Below are 18707 nucleotides of genomic sequence, written 5' to 3'. Positions count from 1 at the left end.
GGGGCATGATTACAATGGAATATCAATATGCATGCAGTAACGTGTTAAGAACTAGATTAAAATATAACTGAGCAAACAAACAAAAAAAAAAAACATATATCTACTCTTCTTCTTCTGCAGCTTCTCCCACTTAAGTGGGGTCACTGTTGATGATGAGTCTCCTCCACATCCTCCTGTCTTGGGCTGTCACCACATCCAAGTTCTTCATCCTCAAGTCCTCTTCTACCAGCTCCTGCCATCTCTTCTTTGGCCGCCCACGCTTCCTCCTTCCTTGTACATCCATCTGCATGACCCTTCTTCCCACATATTTGCCCTCCCTCCTCCTCACATGACCAAACCATCTCGACCTTGCCTCCTGTATCTTCACTCCTAAGTTCGTAACTTTCACTGTTCCCCTCACATAGTCATTTCTCAGATGATCCTTTCTGGTCACACCGCACATCCACCTAAACATTCTCATCTCTGCTACTTCCATCCTGCTGATGTTATTTTTCCTCAGGGCCACAGTTTCTATAGCATACGTCATAGCTGGCCTCACTACTGTTCTATAGATTTTGCCTTTCAGATTGATCGGCACCCTCTTATCGCATAATGCTCCAGCCATCTCCCTCCAGTTCCTCCAACCAGCTTGTATCCTGCATCCCACTTCCTTCTCAGCTTCTCCATCTTCTTCCACTGTTGAACCTAAGTATCCAAAGTCCCTCACCTTCCTGATGACATTTCCTTCCAGCTCCAGATCTGTCTCCTGGCCGTTGCCCACTGTGTAACACATATACTCTGTCTTACTTCTGCTCAGTCTCATACCTCTCTCTTCCATTACTTTTCTCCATCTTTCCAGTTTAGTTCCCGCTTCTTCTCTTGAATCTGCACACAGCAATATGTCATCTGTATACAACATTGTCCAAGACGCATCTTCTTTCACCTCCTCCGTCACCACCTCTATCACAATGTTAAACAGAAACGGACTTAATGCTGACCCTTGATGCAAGCCAACTGTTACTTGAAAACTTTCTGTCTGGGACATTTACATTTACGCGGGAGATGTACATTTCTGTACACCTAACGCACCAACCTGACATATTTCTCCGGAACCTTCTTCTCCCTCAGACACCTCCAGACTTCTTGCCTTGGCACTCTACGTATGCTTTCTCCAGATCAATAAATCCCAGATATAGCTCCCATTGTTTCTCTCGAAACTTTTCCATCATTTGCCGTAACCCAAAGATAGCATCTGTTGTTGATCTACCAGGGATGAAGCCAAATTGTTCCTTTGCAATCTCCACCTCTTTCCTCAATCTTCCATCAAGAACCCTTTCTAGGATTTTCATTGTGTGGGACATCAACTTTATTCCTCTGTAATTTTTACAGTCTTGTGCATCCCCTTTACCCTTGTAGATGGGGACAAGAGTACTCTCCCTCCATTCCTCAGGTATATTTTCCTGTTGACAAACTTTTTATTAACAGGTTCCACAGCAGGTCAATTCCCTCTTCCCCCAGTGCCTTCCATGCCTCCACTGGAATCCTGCCGGGACCGACTGATTTTCCATTCCTCATCCTCTTCATGGCCTCCGTTACTTCCACTCTACTGATGTTCTGCACCATCCCCTCAGAAGGCTGCTCATCTTCTCTGTGAGTACTTGCATTTTCCTCATTCAAAAGTCCCTCAAAGTATATTCTCCATCTGTTTCTTATGTCAACATCCCTCCATAATACTCTTCCTTCAGTGTCTTTGATCTGCCTCACATGTAAGATGTCCTTTGCTGCTATATATATATATATATATATATATATATCTATCTACTCTATAATATAAAATAAGCCTTTTTTTTGTAATGTTTTGTGTCACGTTTTTTGTCAAGTTATTTCAAATGTTTTGAAACTCAGGGGCTACCCTGAGTATCAAGTCATCAGAATTCAAGGAGAACCAGACTACTGGTCCGGAACTTGGGGGGTTGGGCACCTGGGAGCAGAGCCTCCCCCCCCCTCCCCCCCCTTTGAGTCTTCAAAATTCAAGGAGAACCAAGGAGAATTTTTCTTCAAGGTGTTCAAAAACAGATTTGCTAAGTTTGGTGATAAAGTGAACCCACTGCTGTTCCTTCTTCTTGCTTGTAAATTTTACCTTTCCAAGTGAAGTAACCAGATGTAATAACAAATTTGAATAATTCAACTATATCAGACGGAAATTTTTGAGTTAATAATTCTACCGTTTCTTTATGGGGAATGTTAGTGAAGAGGGAGACAATGTCGAAGCCAATTAACAAGTCAGTTTTTAACACTTGTATGTCTTTTATTTTTGTGTGAAACTCTGGAATTTTTGATTGAAGAGGCTGAGTGGCCTATGTGAGGACGGAGAAGGTTAGATAAGAATCTTGATAACTTATAAGTCGGGTTGCTAATAGAATCTATGACCGGTTTTGAGTGGAACATTAATCTTGTGAAGCTTAGGTAAGCCATAAATTCTAGGAGGTCTAGCATGGTATGTTTTGAGTTTTTTAATTGTTTCTTCGTCTAAGGAGGTTTTTATTATTACAGGCGACTCCAGGGAGTCCTTAGACTCATCAAGTTTCATCAAGTAACTTATTTAATTTCCTGAGTTGACGTTTTGTAGGATCATAATCCAATGTGGCGTAAGTATTACGATCTCGGAGTAGTAAATTCATTTTTCGGTCATAGGAATTGGTATCAAGAACCACAGTGGTATTTCCTTTGTCAGCTCTGGTAATGATTACGTTTTAAGGAGATAAGAGCTTTCAATTCTGATGGTGGGATATTTAAGTCTGAAGGTTTGGCATCATAGATTATTTTTGCTACCTCGAAACGAAGTCTGTTGGCTTAATTACTGGAAAGATGGCTGATGTTTCTCTCTTTATGTATGAAATCTAAATATGAGAAACATTTAGGTGAAGTAGCAAATTTATGGCCTCTTGCTAGAACATTTAATTTGTCTGTTGTTAGCGGACGGTTAGATAAGTTGACTACCCATTTTTCCATCGGTAGTTTGTTAGTGATCTTCTGAGATTGATTTAGCAAGTTAAGGTATTTATTATGTAGATTAGAATTGCTTTTATCCTGGAATTTTTTGAGACACTTATAATCAAATGGGCTAGAATCTCTTTTTTAAAAAAGTGCAGATGCGATAAACTCATTCCAACTTTTGCAAAACTAAAAGAAGTCATCAAATCTCCAGGTGCCCAAAAAATCTATCAGAAAGCAAGCCATTCCTTACTACTTAATCAGTTACGAGTTACTAAGCATGAATTGGCAACAAATAATTTAAAAATTACGGAACTAGAAGCAGAATTATCGAATACGTTAAATCAAGATTTGCTACATTTGATTATAAGTGTACAAAAAATTCGGGGATAAAAGCTTTTGATGATGAGGCCAGCGATTTGGGAGTGTTGTGGATAGGGAATTGAAGTTTAGGGGGCACATTGCAAAAGTGACTAAATCAGCTCATCAAATCACTTGGCTTCTGAAAAATACTTTAACATGCAGAGACAAACAAGTTGTTGTTCCTCTGTATCGAGCCTTGATAAGACCCCCATCTGGACTACTGTGCCCAGTTATGGGCACCAGGGTTTCTTCGTGATGGGGGAGGAAGTGGAGAGGATCCAGAGACGAGTGACCAAGATGATAGAAGGTCTGTGGAATGAACCTTATGAGAATAGGTTGAAGATTTGTGGGTTGCAGAGATTGGACGATAGGCGAAGGAGGGATGATATGATTGAGACACTCAAATTACTGAAGGGTTTCTATAAGATTGATCCAGAAGATATTTTTGAAAATATGACTGGTGGTGGGAGGACTAGGGGCCATTCATGGAAGCTGGGCAAGAACGTGGTGGACAAGGGAGTTAGAGCTAGGTTTTTTACTTGGAGAGTGGTGAATGAGTGGAATAAGCTTCCAGAGTCTGTTGTGGGTGCTACGACTGTGAATGAGTTCAAGGCAAGGTATGATAGATACTGTGTCAATGTCGAATAGTTGTTCTTGACATGATGTTAGGGCTTCCCTCGATGAGTCTGTCGACTCCTTGGAGTTGCCTGGAACAACAACAACAATAATAATAATAATAAAAGCAATTCTAATCTACATAATAAATATCGATCTAAGAAGATCACTAACAAACTACCGACGTAAAAATGGGTAGTCAACTTATCTAACCGTTCGCTAACAACAGACGAATTAAATGTTCTAGCAAGAGGCCATAAATTTGCTATTTCACCTAAATGTTTCCCATATTTAGATTTCATACATAACATAAACAGAAACATCGGCCATCTTTCCAGTATTGAAGCCAGTAGGCTTCGTTTCGAGGTAGCAAAAATAATCTATGATGCCAACCCTTCGGACTTAAATATCCCACCATCAGAATTGAAAGCTCTTACCTCCTTAAAACGTAACAAAAACATAATCATTACTAGAGCTGACAAAGGAAATACCACTGTGGTTCTTGATACCAATTCCTATGACCGAAAAATGAATTTACTACTCCGAGATTGTAATACTTACACCACATTGGATTATGATCCTACAAAACGTCAACTCAGGAAATTAAATAAGTTACTTGATGAAACTTGATGAGTCTAAGGACTCCCTGGAGTTGCCCGTAATAATAAAAACCTCCTTAGACAAAGAAACAATTAAAAAACCCAAGACATACCATGCTAGACCTCCTAGAATTTATGGCTTACCTAAGCTTCACAAGATTAATGTTCCACTCAAGACCGGTCATAGATTCTATTAGCAGCCTGACTTACAAGTTATCAAGATTCTTATCTAACCTTCTCCATCCTCACATAGGCCACTCAGCCTCTACAATCAAAAATTCCACAGAATTTCACGCAAAAATAAAAGACATACAACTGTTAAAAACTGACTTGTTAATTGGCTTCGACATTGTCTCCCTCTTCACTAACATTCCCCATAAAGAAACAGTAGAATTATTAACTCAAAAATTTCCGTCTGATATAGTTGAATTATTCAAATTTGTTATTACCTCCGGTTACTTCACTTGGAAAGGTAAAATTTACAAGCAAGAAAAAGGAACAGCAGTGGGGTCTCCTTTATCACCAAACTAAGCAAACCTGTTTCTAGAACACCTTGAAGAAAAATTTTCACTTTTAAACTCAAACCAAAAATTTGGCTACAATATGTCGACAGGTGTAATTCAGACATGAATTACATCTGTCTCTAGGTAAAATAAACCTTCTTCACCCTCACATCAACTTTACGCTAGAAAAAGAATCTCCACAGCGTATCCCCTTTTTGAATTTACACATTCAAAGAAAAGAAGATGGTTCCATTGCTACGTCTGTCTATCGCAAGCCTACATTTTCAGGTCGCTACAATCACAATTCTTCTGCTCATCATCCATCTTAGAAATTTGGCATCATTAAATCACTAGTTACCAGAGTACACAAATTCTGCTCCTCTAAAGAATCTCTAAACCAAGAACTAGAAATAATCAAAAATACAGCCATACTAAATGGACATAATCTTAAAACAACTCAAAAAATCATCAGTCACTTCCCCACACATCGACCTAGACAAGAAGAAGCCCATAGGATTCTCATACTTTATGACAAAGGCATCTCCAAACGTCTTTCAAAAATTATGAAGAAATACAATTTTGCCACTACTTACAAAGCTATCAACCAGATCTATAACTTGTTACCTTCTCCGAAGGACAAACTCTCAACTCTGATGTTAACTGGTGTATATGAGATCCCCAAGCTCCTGCAAGTTGTCTTACTTTGGACAGACAGGTAGATCTGTTCAGAAATGCATCTCAGAACATCAAGAAGACCGCATTCGTCTTTTCAAACCACAGAAATCTGGTCTCTCTCAACAATGAGTTGAAAACTCAAACCATAGCATTTGCTGGGAAAAGTCGAAGCTTTTACTTAGATCTTTATATAAACATGAACATTTATATAAAGAAAGTGCTGAAGCCCTACTACACAGGCCAAATTTAAACTGCAACGACGTTCTTACTATTTCTAAAGTATGGGAAGTTGTCATACAGAATTGTATGACAACTTCCCATATCCCTTCACATAATTTGTATGACAAATTGTAATCTCTTTATATATGTTATATATATATATATATATATTTTTTTTTTGTTCAGTTATATTTTAATTTAGTTCTATAACACGTTACTTCAAGCATATTGAGATTCCATTGTAATCATGCACCCTAACTGTACGTTATTCCTAGTATTGTTTGAATTACTGTACTGAGGATGTCCCAAGATACTTGGGATGAATTATTTATGTATTAAAACTTATCACTGTGGATAGTACATGTGTTTTTTAGTGATGATAGTCTGCAGGATAGATAGAGCATTAGAAATCTAATATGAGTGATGAATTGTGTTACTTCCATTGCACTGTGACATGTACATGAAGATATTGTGACACTTGCCCATTGGTTGGAAAGAACTTGGCTTGAATCCTGTCTAGAATAATTTAAAGAATTCTTTGTAAGGGCTTCTGACATGAAAGTGAGTTTAGCTGGTCTCATACAGAAGTGATGCCTCCATCCCACCCCATTCCAAAAATTTTTTTCATCCTGAATTCAAAATAGCAAACCAACCTGAGAATAACATACAGATAAATGGTTTTGACGATAAATGTATCTAAATGGTTCTGATGTTAGGTATCTGGAGAGAGCTTTGTTCACCAATCATGCTGAAATGCAAATTCAGGGAAACTTAAGCAATTAGGGTGGAAGCAAGTGAGTTTGTGTGAAGGCACTCATGAAGCGAGTGAGTATGAGAATGACCAAGTGAGGAATCTAGTCTCTCAAGCAAAAATATTGAATAGGGTAGTCAATTCAGAAAATAAAGATGGGTGGGGGACTAAAGGAATGCTGCAGTTTCTTATATACAAATGCCAGAAATATCAGGAACAAGAGGGGAGGAGTTTTTGGCATTGGTTAGTCAACCTTGCATTAGTGAACTTGGCTAACAGTAGATGATGTAGTTACAGGGGATTGAATGTGAAAGGTTTAATATTTTCAGGGAAGATAGAGAAGATAGAATGGGAGGGGGGGATACTGCTGATGATAGCAGATGAATTGCAACCAAAAATAATAGGAGGCAGGTCAGAGGGTGGCTGCTCATTTGAAGCAATCTGGTGTGAGATTAAGGCCGGTAAGATAAAATATACATTTGATTGTTGCTATAGGCCAGGGAGTTCCACACATGATCTGGATGACATACATTGCCATATTAGTACAAGGAGTATAGGTTGAGTGATTATTATGGGGAACTTCAACTATGGAGATATGGACTGGAAGGAAGAAAGATCACATGGTAGGAAGGAAATAGAATTTATACAATTACTGAGAGATAATTACTTAAGGTAGCATGTGATGGAGGGGATTAGGGGCGGGACCTGGTCATAAGATCAGAAGAGCTATCCATAACCAAGGTGACAACATTGCCTCCAATTGGTGAAAGTGGCCATGCGGTCTTGACTTGGGAGACTGTAAAACATGAGGAATAGTTTATCAAGAAAGGGTACTTGTAGAACTACAAGGCAGGTGATTATGACATGCTTAGGAAGAAGCTTAAATCTGTACAATGGCATAAAACACTGTAGGGTAAGGATGTTAGTAGTGCATGGGATATAGTTAAGGGTCACCTAGAGGAAGCAGTATTAAATTGTATACCTAGAGTAAGGAGAGTTAATCGGGTAGGGGTTAGATGGATGATTAATATCATTAAGCACGAGCTGCAAAAGAAGAAAATGTTGTGAAGGGTATATAAAGAGAAAGGTGACTAGCAAACTCCTGAACAGTACACTGCTTAGGCAAGAAAGGTGACAAGAAAAGCAAATTTAGATTATGAGAAGAATCTAGCTGAGCAGACCAAAGGAAATCCCAAAGAGTTCTTTCATTACGTGGTAAGTAAGAGGAAGAATGACCGTGGAAGATTAACCTTAATGAGTGATGATGGTCGTGAGGAGACAAAAGCTGATAAAATAGTTCAGTTACCAAGTCACTTTGCAAGGATATATCATCCTAGTGAGGTTACTGTTTTAACCTATGTAACAGACACTAATGTGGGAACAGAGGTGGATGAATTGGAGGTTCTTAGGATATTTGCAGAATCTCAATGTAAATACAGCTGCAGGAATAGATGGGATATCAGCTAGGGTTTTGCGAGAAGGTGCAAGGGAACTAGCAATGACGTTGACTACTAGGCTGTTTAATTTAAGTTTCAGCTCTGGTAGAGTTCAAATAAAGTGGAAAGAGAGCAAAATAATTCCTATGCATAAAGGAGGTTCTAAGACTACAGTAGCAAATTATAGACCAATCAGTATCTTGGGCGTGGTGGTAAAAGTACCAGAAAAATAGGTAAAAAAAAATAATTCAAGAATGGGTAGATAAACATATGATACTGTATGAGGATCAACATGGCTTTGCGAATGGTTGGTCATGCCTTGTAATTTACTAACTTTTTATAATAGAGTAACAGCTGAGTTGGATAAAGGAAATGGCTACATGATGATTTTGCAAAGGCATTTGACAGAATACCACATGGAAGTCTGTTATGCAAATTAGAACAAATGGAGATGGATATGACACTGGTGAAGTGGATAAGAGGGTGGCTGCTGGACAAATATCAAAAAGTGGTATAAGAAGTGGCAGAATTGAGTGAAACAGGAGTAGTGATGTACCTTAAGGTTTAGTGCTGGGACCATTGCTGCTTAATTTGTACATAAATGATATAGGAAATAACCTGAAAGAAAATATTCAGTTGTTTGCTGATCATGCGAAATTAGGTAGAGTAATACTTAATCAGGGCAATGTGGAGAGTTTGCAAGATGATTTGAATAGGCTGTCAGTATGGGCAAAAGTTAAAGGGTGTCAGTTTAATGTGAGAAATGTAAAATTATGCATTTTGGAACAAATAAATTACAAGCTGTGTGTCACATTGATGGCACTGTACTCCAGGAAATAGATAAACTAGAAATTTAGGGGTGGTGGTGGTAGACAGAGTTAAAGTTTAGAGGACATGCTGCTTTGGTAGCCCATAAGATTACTTGGCTAGTGAAGAACACATTAACAAGTCGAGACAAGGAAGTTATTCCTCTTTATGAGGTCTCGATACATCCACATCTGGATTACTGTGCTCATGTCTGGTCCCCTGGGTTTCTTAAGGATGAGGAAGTAGCGAAGAGGATTCAGAGGTGAGTGACCAAGATGGTGAGTGGCCTGCAGAATGTTCGTTATTAGGATAGATTGAGGGTATGTGTGTGGATTGCAGAATTTGGTTGATACGATAAAAAGAGGGGATATGATAGAAACATTTAAGTTGCTTAAAGGGTTTTATAGGTTAGATGCAGGAGAAATGTTTCAGCACTTGTCTAGAGAGACCAGAACAAAAGGTCATGTGTGGAAGTTGAATAAAGGTGTGGTTAGTAGTGTGAGGACTAGATTTTTTGTTTTGAGATTGGTGAATGAGTGGAATGGGTTGCCAGAGTAAGTTGTGAGTGCTTTATCTGTTAATAAGTTCAAGGAGAGGTATGATAGATTGGGTCTCTCGTGATGAGTCTTTGAACTTCATGGAGGTGTCTGTATAATAATAATAACGAATATACATGGAGAATGGAATGGAAATTCTCCTTATATGCAGTCACGAGTTACATCAATGTGCAATATATCGCCTCTTCTGCTGAACCCCCCCCCCCTGCTGTGGTATGGCCTGTTTCCACATAACTGATCTGGCAAGTGAGTATTGCTCTCTTATGACTGTATCTTCCCTAATCTCCAGAACTAGATTTCTGCTTTCTTTTTCATCTCTTTCTTCTCACGTGCAATACAGATGTCCTTACTGGACACTCAACACACTGTTATTAATAAATTACAGATCCAGCATCTCTTCCATTTGAGGGTATAGAAGTAAAGCAGTTTCTGCAAGCCAGTCACTAAATACTGCATGCCACCGAACCTAATGGTAACAAATGTTTGGATGCTTCCTGACAGATTTAGAGAAAGATGTTGGAAGTTTTTTTTCACTTGGTTAGGCTGCTTACACTTGGATAAAGAATTAAACTAAATTTATTATAGCCTAACCAAGTGGAAAAAAACTTCCAACATCTTTCTCTAAATCCAGAGTAATTTAATAATAAGGTGAGACACCTTTTGGCAACTTGTATAGGTAAATATGACTTCTGCATTACTTCCACCTTAGTATCACCACCTCTGGGTTCTGGCTCCCACTGGCGAGACCTCAATAAAGATCGAAACCGGTCTGGGTAGTGGCCCTTCGCTTAACCTACATATCTGCAGGGAGATGTGCTTTGCATTATGGGAGATACTGGATAAAGAATTAAACTAAAAAACTAAATAAAACTTCCAACATTATATCATTATTATCAGTCACTTTATTCTTTTAGAACTTGCATCTCTTATATTTTGAGAGTGACATTTTCCCTACTGGCTTTTTACCTGGGATCCTGAAAATATTTGAGGATGGAGAATTCATGCTCAAATTTTATCACAGCACCAGAAATCCCAACTCACTACGAAGCCACACATGGATAGCCATAATCTAGCAAGCAATAAATGCACTTGAAAGTGGAATGCTATGGTTACTCCAGACACTATACCAGTGCTGCACAAGCCTTGGACCATAAGGAAGGAGATTTACAACACTGTTGACCCTTGTATACATAAATCCAATAGCAGGGCAATCCAGGACTACCAATCTTGCTGAATTCTATCAACATTTTCCAGATCAAAGTTGAAATATGGTTAGCAGAGTTTTGTAGATGCAAGAAGGACCATTTCCTAGCATTACTATTATATCTGAGCATGCAGTTGGCCAAAAAAGACAACAGTGTGTTAGTATAGCAAATATGCTGTTTTGCAAATGAGGGTATGTAGAATGTTACATAATGTTGTCTTCTGTTTTACATGATGATAGATCATGCCCAGAAGCTGGAATTTTGTAACTTTTTCTGTATTATTATGGTATCCTCTGTGATCAACATATGATCTGCTTATTTTCAAGAATCTTCTTACAGGTTATATTTGTCTGTGATTTCTGCAAGATACTACCTCTACTATATAGCTAAATAACATTTAGTTGTACTTCCAATACAGAACTAATCATTTTTCTCAAGCATTGAAAAAGTTTAGTGACTGGTTTTCCTAACTTGTGAATTAATTGTTGTGGTCTACAAAATTGACTGCTTAGGTCTCTGGATCAGCCCTTTGGCTGGATCAGGTCCACCCTTTAAATTTTTATACTTTTGCGTGTCAGGGAAGGGGGTGATGAAAGAGCTGGTTCCAGACAAAAATGGAAACACAAACAATTTCTTGGCTGCAGTTTGTCTGACCAGCTTGCAGGGCTGCCGAGAGAAATTTTCAGGCCCATGACAAGTCTGTGGTCTGGGCCCCACTTAAAAAAGTGCATCACTTTTGTTTAATAAAAAAGTCATATAAAACATTAGACATTTATTAAAAAAAGTGTACAATAAATTCAAAATTTGATACATTACATACCATAGAAAATACAAACATTAAATAAAAAGAGAATTTTTATTGCCTCATCCACTTTCTCACTTTATGGTTAGCGAAATCTTTAATCACCTCATCATAATCAATTTTCATGTTCTATTGATAGCAAAGCTAGGACCATTTAATCTTTCCTGGAGCATTGATGATCTACTAAAGCTATTTATTGCTGAAAGTTTACTAAACGCTCTTTAACCTTTGGCAACTGTTACTGGTATTGTGCAAAAAATTTCAGAATTTTTTGCACAATATGGATTTCCCGAAATACATATTTCGGGAAAACACCTCAAAGTTGAAGTTTATAAATGGTATTTAATAAATTGAGTCCTGGTATAACATCTTTAAATGTGGCGTTATAAATCTGTTTTATGTGATAGATTTTGTCTTTCAGAGATGATGTCAAGTCTTTCGAATATTTATTTATTAAATTATTGCACACGAGTCAGAAAAAATTTCTCGATCATTCATTGTTTGAAAATTTAATAGGGAAATTTATTTGAACATCGGGCTCTTGACAAAGGTCTCAGATGTCACCCCCTCTCAGTGGCCCTGCCAGCTTGTATAATAGACAGTCTTAATGAACTATATTTATCATCAAATTCCTGCCATGTACCCTCAAGGGGTGTACAGGATATGATAGTACTACATGAAAAATTTACATCATTACTAACTTCCTATCTACAATTTTCCTCCAAATCAGCCTGTTTTTTTGTCAAAACTCCAACATCAGATCTTATATTTCTATCATATAAGGTACTTTTTACTGTATCAATCCACCTATATTTTGGTCTTTCTCTGGGTCATTTTCCTGCCAACTTGGCAGAGAACACTTGTTTTGCTAATTTTTCCTTGCCCATTCTGTTTAAGTGACCATACCACCTGAGATTAACTCTGCTAACGCATTCCTGGATGTTGACAATGTCAAGTTCTTTCCTAATATCCTCGTTTTTAATGTGATATTGCCATTGATGCCATCTGATCTTTCTCAGGACTCTCTTATCTGCAGTCTCTAGTCTTTGGTCAAGTGTTTTACTTCTGACCCAGCTCTCAGATCCATAAGTTAAAACTGGTTTGAATGCTGTCTTGTATACAGCTAATTTAGTGTTCCGACTAATTTCTCTCTTATTCCATATGAATTTATTCAATTGACTTCCTACCATACCAGCTTTGTTGATTCTGTTGTCTATTTCCATATTTAATTTACCATCTTCACTAAAAATCGTGCCTAAGTAACTGAAATGTTTTACCTGTTCCACAGGTTCTTCATTCACAACGCAGTTGACATTTTCAACGAATCTGCCTATTTTCATTGTCTTTGTCTTTTTATTGCTGACCTTCATACCATATCTATTACAACATCTATTCAATTTAGTCAGGGAAAATTGCAGACTTGTAGCAGGTTTATTTAGAAGTATAACATCATCTGCATAAAGCAAAGAGCTGACATTAACATCTCCAATTTTGATATCAGGTTTAATACCACTTTCCTTCATAATGTGATCTATATAGATAATGAATAACAGAGGGGATAATGTACGTCCTGGTCTGACACCAGATTTAACATTAAACCATCTTCCTGTACTTCCTTCAATTCTAACTGCTGACTTACAATTCAAATAAAGACTAAGTATTGCTTGATATAATGCCCCATCGACACCATATAACTGTAGACAATCTTGAATGGCAGGCAGTCTCAAGTAGAGTGATGTGGACAAATATCAGAATGGGGAACTGGACAATGAGACTTAATTGTGCCTATGGGCCTTCGTTTGTTATTAAATATGAGTAGACGTGTTGAGATAAGTTTTGTTAAGGTTACTGCACTCCCTCAAAGCTGGTTTCTTTGTTCGAGGGAGATATTTTTTGAGGCTTTAAAGAAAGCAACTGACACAATGAAAAAGGAAAAGTTGGGGATCTAAATAGCAGAGTAGGAAATGATTGTCAAACATACAAAAAATATTTTGGGAAAATTTGGAGAAAAGAGCAAAGCTAATAATAATGGCAAATACTTGTTGGATTTCTGCTCAGGACATGGACTAGTTATTACTAACACCATGTTCCAACATAAAAATGTGCACAAATTCACATGGAGTGAAGAGGCAAGGAATAAGAAAAGTCTCATTGACTATGTTATTGTTGATAGTGATGTTTTCTCCCTGGTGCAGGACACCAGGTTGTACAGCGGATTTGAAATTGGAAGTGATCACTGTTTAGTCTTGAGCAGGATAAAATTGAATTTCATATTGAAAAGAATAACATGTAAGAAAGTTTTAAATCGAATAAAAGTTGAGCAGCACTCAGATGTGAACTGTAGACTAAAATACACAAAGATTATTGAAGAAAAAAAAAAGAGTTTGAGAACAGAAATCAAACCTTGGAAATTCAGTGGCAAGTCTTCAAGAAAATCCAAACTGATTCAGCCAGACAGGCATGTGGTGAGGTTGTCTGCAAGGATAGAAAAATCAGAACTCAATGGTGCACACAGGAAGTTAAAGAGGCAGTGAAGGAAAAGAAGAAAGGATATCAAAAGTTCCTGGCAAATAAGTCAGCTTGTGCTCTTAGAGAATACAGAGACAAATGTAAGAAAGCTAAACACTGTGTAAAACTGCCTAAACAAAAGTCATGAGAAGACTTTGGCAAGAACATAGAAAATAAATATCAAGAAGGTGGCAAAATATTCTGGAGGTTGTTGAAGAAGCTTAGAAATGGAGAAAAGAGTGTTGTAAAAGGAGTTAGAGATGATAAAGGTGACATGATAACGGAAGAAAAAGATATCCTTGAAGTATGGAGTAATTACTTCGAAAAATTGCTAAATGAAATAAGCAGTGATAGCAGAGTGGTAAAAAAAACACTCAACAGGCATACAGTCAGGAATACATATCCATACTTGAAGTAGAAAAAGCTATCAAAGGCTTGAAATATGGAAAGGCAACAGGAGCAGATGATATTCAACCAGAAATGCTGAAGTATAGCGATATAAAAGTCTTACAGTGGCTGCACTGCATAGTTCAGAAGTCCTGGACAGAGGGACAAATTCCCGATGATTGGAGTAGAGCTCTCATAGTACCCATATATAAAAAGGGAAATAAAACTGAATGTAAGAATTACAGAGGTATTTCCATACTGAGTGTGCCTGGTAAGATTTATGCAAATATACTTGAGAAACAGTTGAGAAGAATTGTGGGTGAAAAACAAGCTGGATTCAGGCCAAATAGAGGCTGTCAGGATCAGATCTTCACTTTATGACAAATAGTTGAAAAATCATGGGAATATAACAAAGATCTGTATTTAAGTTTTGTCGATCTAGAAAAGACATATGACAAGGTGCCAAGGGAGAAGCTATTCAATATTCGGTTTTAAAACAATGTGAGATTTAATATCCCCTTAATTTAAATAATGCTTATATTGCCGAAATGAAGCCTATTGGCTCTTTATATTTAAGTAACTTCATGGGTACACCTTTTTGACAACTTGTATAGCAGAGTATATAAGTTCTTTTCACTATACCCTTTGGTATTAATTTGGTCTAGCTACTCACTGATGAAGCCTCAATAAAGGCTGAAACCGGTCTGGGTAGTGACCTCCCACCATTCATTTCCTAGGAAATGTATTTTACATTATGGAAAATACCAAGAATAGTGATCAGAACTTTGCCACCTTTGCTACGAGTTTGTACTACGTACTTGGACTACGTGCATTAGCTCACGCTTGTAGTCGCCGATACTTTTATAGTTTAGTATACTATATTCGGCATGAAACTCTCTGATTCCAATCTTTGAGTTTCTTATTCGGTTTTAAAACAATGTGGGATTTAATATCCCCTTAATTTAAGTAATGTTTATATCGCCAAAATGAAGCCTATTGGCTCTTTATATTTAAGTAATATTTTGTATTTATTGCTCAGGAAGATCTCACCAGGTTTTGTGTTTTTTGTTTCAGTCACCCCTATTATGTCGATCTGGTACTTATCTAATTCCTCAGCTAGCTCCATTTCTTTGCCATTCAGGCTTCTTATGTTGATAGTACCAATCTTTAACTCTGATGATGTGTTGGGGTGTGTTTTCAGATTTGTTCTAGTAGCTGACTTTTTGCTGTTTGCCTTGGTTCCCTGGCAAAAACAGTTGGGGGCCTTGTTTAACCGGGCGACGCCCCAGCCAGCATGAAATTTTGTCATGTTGTACCATCATTTTATATATTGTTTAAGCCAATAAGAATACAATTTGGTCAGCTAAATCCCAAATTGCCAGCCCATCCTCGTTCGTTCAGTATCCAGGTAGATACCCAACAGGGTGCACCACGAGAAGGTGAGGATTGGATATTAGGTCAGAAGCCCTGGTTGGTTCTCTGCATTCCTTTAAAGGCTAATTGGAGGTCTCCTCTCAGTTATACAGCTTTGACCCAAACATTTAACCACAGTTAAAGGATGAAATATTGTAACAAATTGAACATTAATTAACAAACATTTCATGTATTTCAAACAACAGATTACATCTACTTGCAGTAACAGTGGTTATCTCTTTTAGAAGCAGTTACATCAATTTCCCATCATTTTTTTACATCCGATTCATGTGGCTGTTAACCCATAATTTCCAGTTGGAAAATTAATTAATTGATTATGGTGGTATGGAAGATAGGAGAATAAAAATTTAAAAAAAAGACTAGAAGTAAAGCAAAGAATTATGAGAAGAATAGAAAAACATTGTATGAATGAAAAGGATCAATACCATTGCTGGGACATCTCCTCCCCCATTTGCCATGAACAGGTGCCCCACATAAAAGATTGATGAGAAATTTAAATACAAGAGATTACAACAAATAATGGTTAGCTCTTTTAGATGCAGTTATATGTATACTAAGTTTCAAAACTATCGGATTTGCAATTGTATTAATTGCCTGAGTGCACATATCATTGTTTTTATGATTCCTGATGATGGCGATGTAATGTTGCCAAAATATAGTAAAGTATTAATTAAAGTTATAATTAATATTTTAGAGTATGTTATTTCCTAAAAAATAATAGTTAAGTAATCAGTGAATAAGCCTATCTACCAGAGATTCCATTGCATGCAAGGTCCATCAATACAATAAGCTGAAGTTGAAGATATCCAGACAACTGAATAGATCGCCTTTTCTAAAATGCTGCCGAGATAACATTCTGAATTGTATGAAATACTGGTTTACTTCATCAAAGGCTTTATGTATCTACAGGGAATACTTGTACAGGAACTGATTGCTGCCATTCAAATTCTTCAGACTAATGCTAATCAAGCTATCTGTGCATTAGAAGAGGAGCTTGCTGCAGTGCTGAATATAAATCTTTGGATGATCCTTTCCAATGTCTGGAATGCTTCAGCAAACAAAGAATTTCAAAAAATTCAGCATTCAAATCTCAACCACCTTTTAATACAGTAGCAAACATCATTCTTCGCTGGAAGCAATCAGCTCACTCACACATGGTCATAACATGGCTTTCGGCTTCAAAAAATACTAAATATACCGGACTGGGGTTTTTGCCACATCAGCAGTTGTATGTTTGAGACTGCTTCTCACCACTATAACTGCTGGCACAGTTTAAATCCCAACCAATCCATCGAACATTGGAATATTGCTTGCACATTTTGGGTAGTGCACCTAAAACCTCCTCTATGTTTAGAGTGTTACTCAGAAGGGGACACTGATTAATTGATGACACACTCTCTCACCAATTCACTTTGGTCACTTCTCATAGATGTTATATTTCTGTCTTGTCTCTTCTCTTGGTATCATTATGCAGTGTTCTACTGCTGGCCACCACCACCACTCCTTCACTTTCTTCCAATATTAGCTGCTGTTGGTTGACTCCCTTTCTTTTCGCTGTTCCCTATTCTTTGGAATTAGCTTCACCCTCGTTCTGTGCTGATTTTTTTCTTCTGACAATGTAATCAATGATTAAACTTTGCAATGATGATTTCACTAATTTTTTATGCAGCTCACGATATCCAGACATACAGTTCTTCAGCTCACATTGGAATTTAAAGGATCGTTCAGAATTTGTCATTAACAAGAAAATGATTTTCCAATTTATTGCACAGTTCAAGATTTTCAAATTATATTTGCAGTGAGGAAAACAGGTTTTTCTTCTACTCCACTATCTAAAGTTAATCGATATCCAATAATATCATTGTCACTTAAGGCATTACCCACAAGCAATTCATCTACATCGTTCTGGCTAAAGTTATTAAAACCTTTTCCACCAATTTCATCTGATAATGCAGATGTTTGCATAGTTGCACTGTTTGTAATGCATCCAGGCCAAGCTGCTATCCAGAAAGCATTTAAAATTTGTGGTCTTATTTCAGCGATAGCAGATGCAACATGATTTAAGCAGTCCAAAATAGAAACTTTTTTCCAAACGTCAGTTACTGTTAATGATTCATTTTCTAGTTTATCCAATATAAATTGAAAAGTGTGCTTAACGTAATATTTTTTTACAAGTAGTAATTATGCCTTGATCTAATGGCTGAATAATGCTTGTTGTATTGGGTGGAAAAAACACTACCTGCATTTGGATGTTCTAAATGTGGATGACTTGGTGCATTGTCAACAATTAATAACACTTTAAAATTGAGAGCCTTTTGCTTCACATATGTTTCCACTTCTGGTACAAAGCAATTATTGAACTATTCAGTAAACACAGCAGTTGTTACCCAAGCATTTGTATTAGCCATCCAACGTACAGGCAGCTGTTTTAGATCTTTGCCTTTTAGAGCACGTGTTCTTGGAAATTGATTTACTAGGAGGGGTTTCAACATTCGATCTCCTGATGCATTACAAAGTAACATTGTTACAAAGTAACAATGTTACTCGATCTTTGCTTGCTTTAAACCCACTTGCTTTTTCCTTAGACTTTGGGATGAAAGTTCAACTAGGCATTTTCTTCTGAAACAATCCTGTTTTGTCGCGTTAAATTAAACACTTGATCGGGACAATATCCATCATCATCATCAATAATTTTGGCTAACTTCTATTGAAAATTTTTGGCCGCTTCATCTGCTGCTGCAACCTTGCCTTTAATTTTCACGTTATGAAGTGCATTCCTTTTTAAAAACCTGGTTTACCATCCTTTGCTAGCCCAAAATACTTTATCAGCCTGGAAAGTGGAAGTAGACGGCTCCAATTGCTTCATCTGTTCA

The 18707-nt window shown here is 37.3% G+C and overlaps 1 protein-coding gene across 2 annotated transcripts in view; it reads left to right on the top strand.

Annotated features, from left to right (window-relative positions):
* LOC150100957 (uncharacterized) overlaps positions 1-18707 on the top strand; it is a 123906-nt gene that overhangs the window by 104366 nt on the left and 833 nt on the right. The window lies entirely within an intron of this gene.

The sequence above is a fragment of the Typopeltis vanoorti genome, chromosome 12 (assembly GCF_054136105.1).
Source record: "Typopeltis vanoorti isolate ZY-2024b chromosome 12, IOZ_Tvanoo_1.0, whole genome shotgun sequence".
NCBI classification, from domain to species: domain Eukaryota; kingdom Metazoa; phylum Arthropoda; class Arachnida; order Uropygi; family Thelyphonidae; genus Typopeltis; species Typopeltis vanoorti.
Note: the sequence above shows the minus strand (reverse complement) of the source record. Positions and strands in the feature narration are given on the sequence as shown.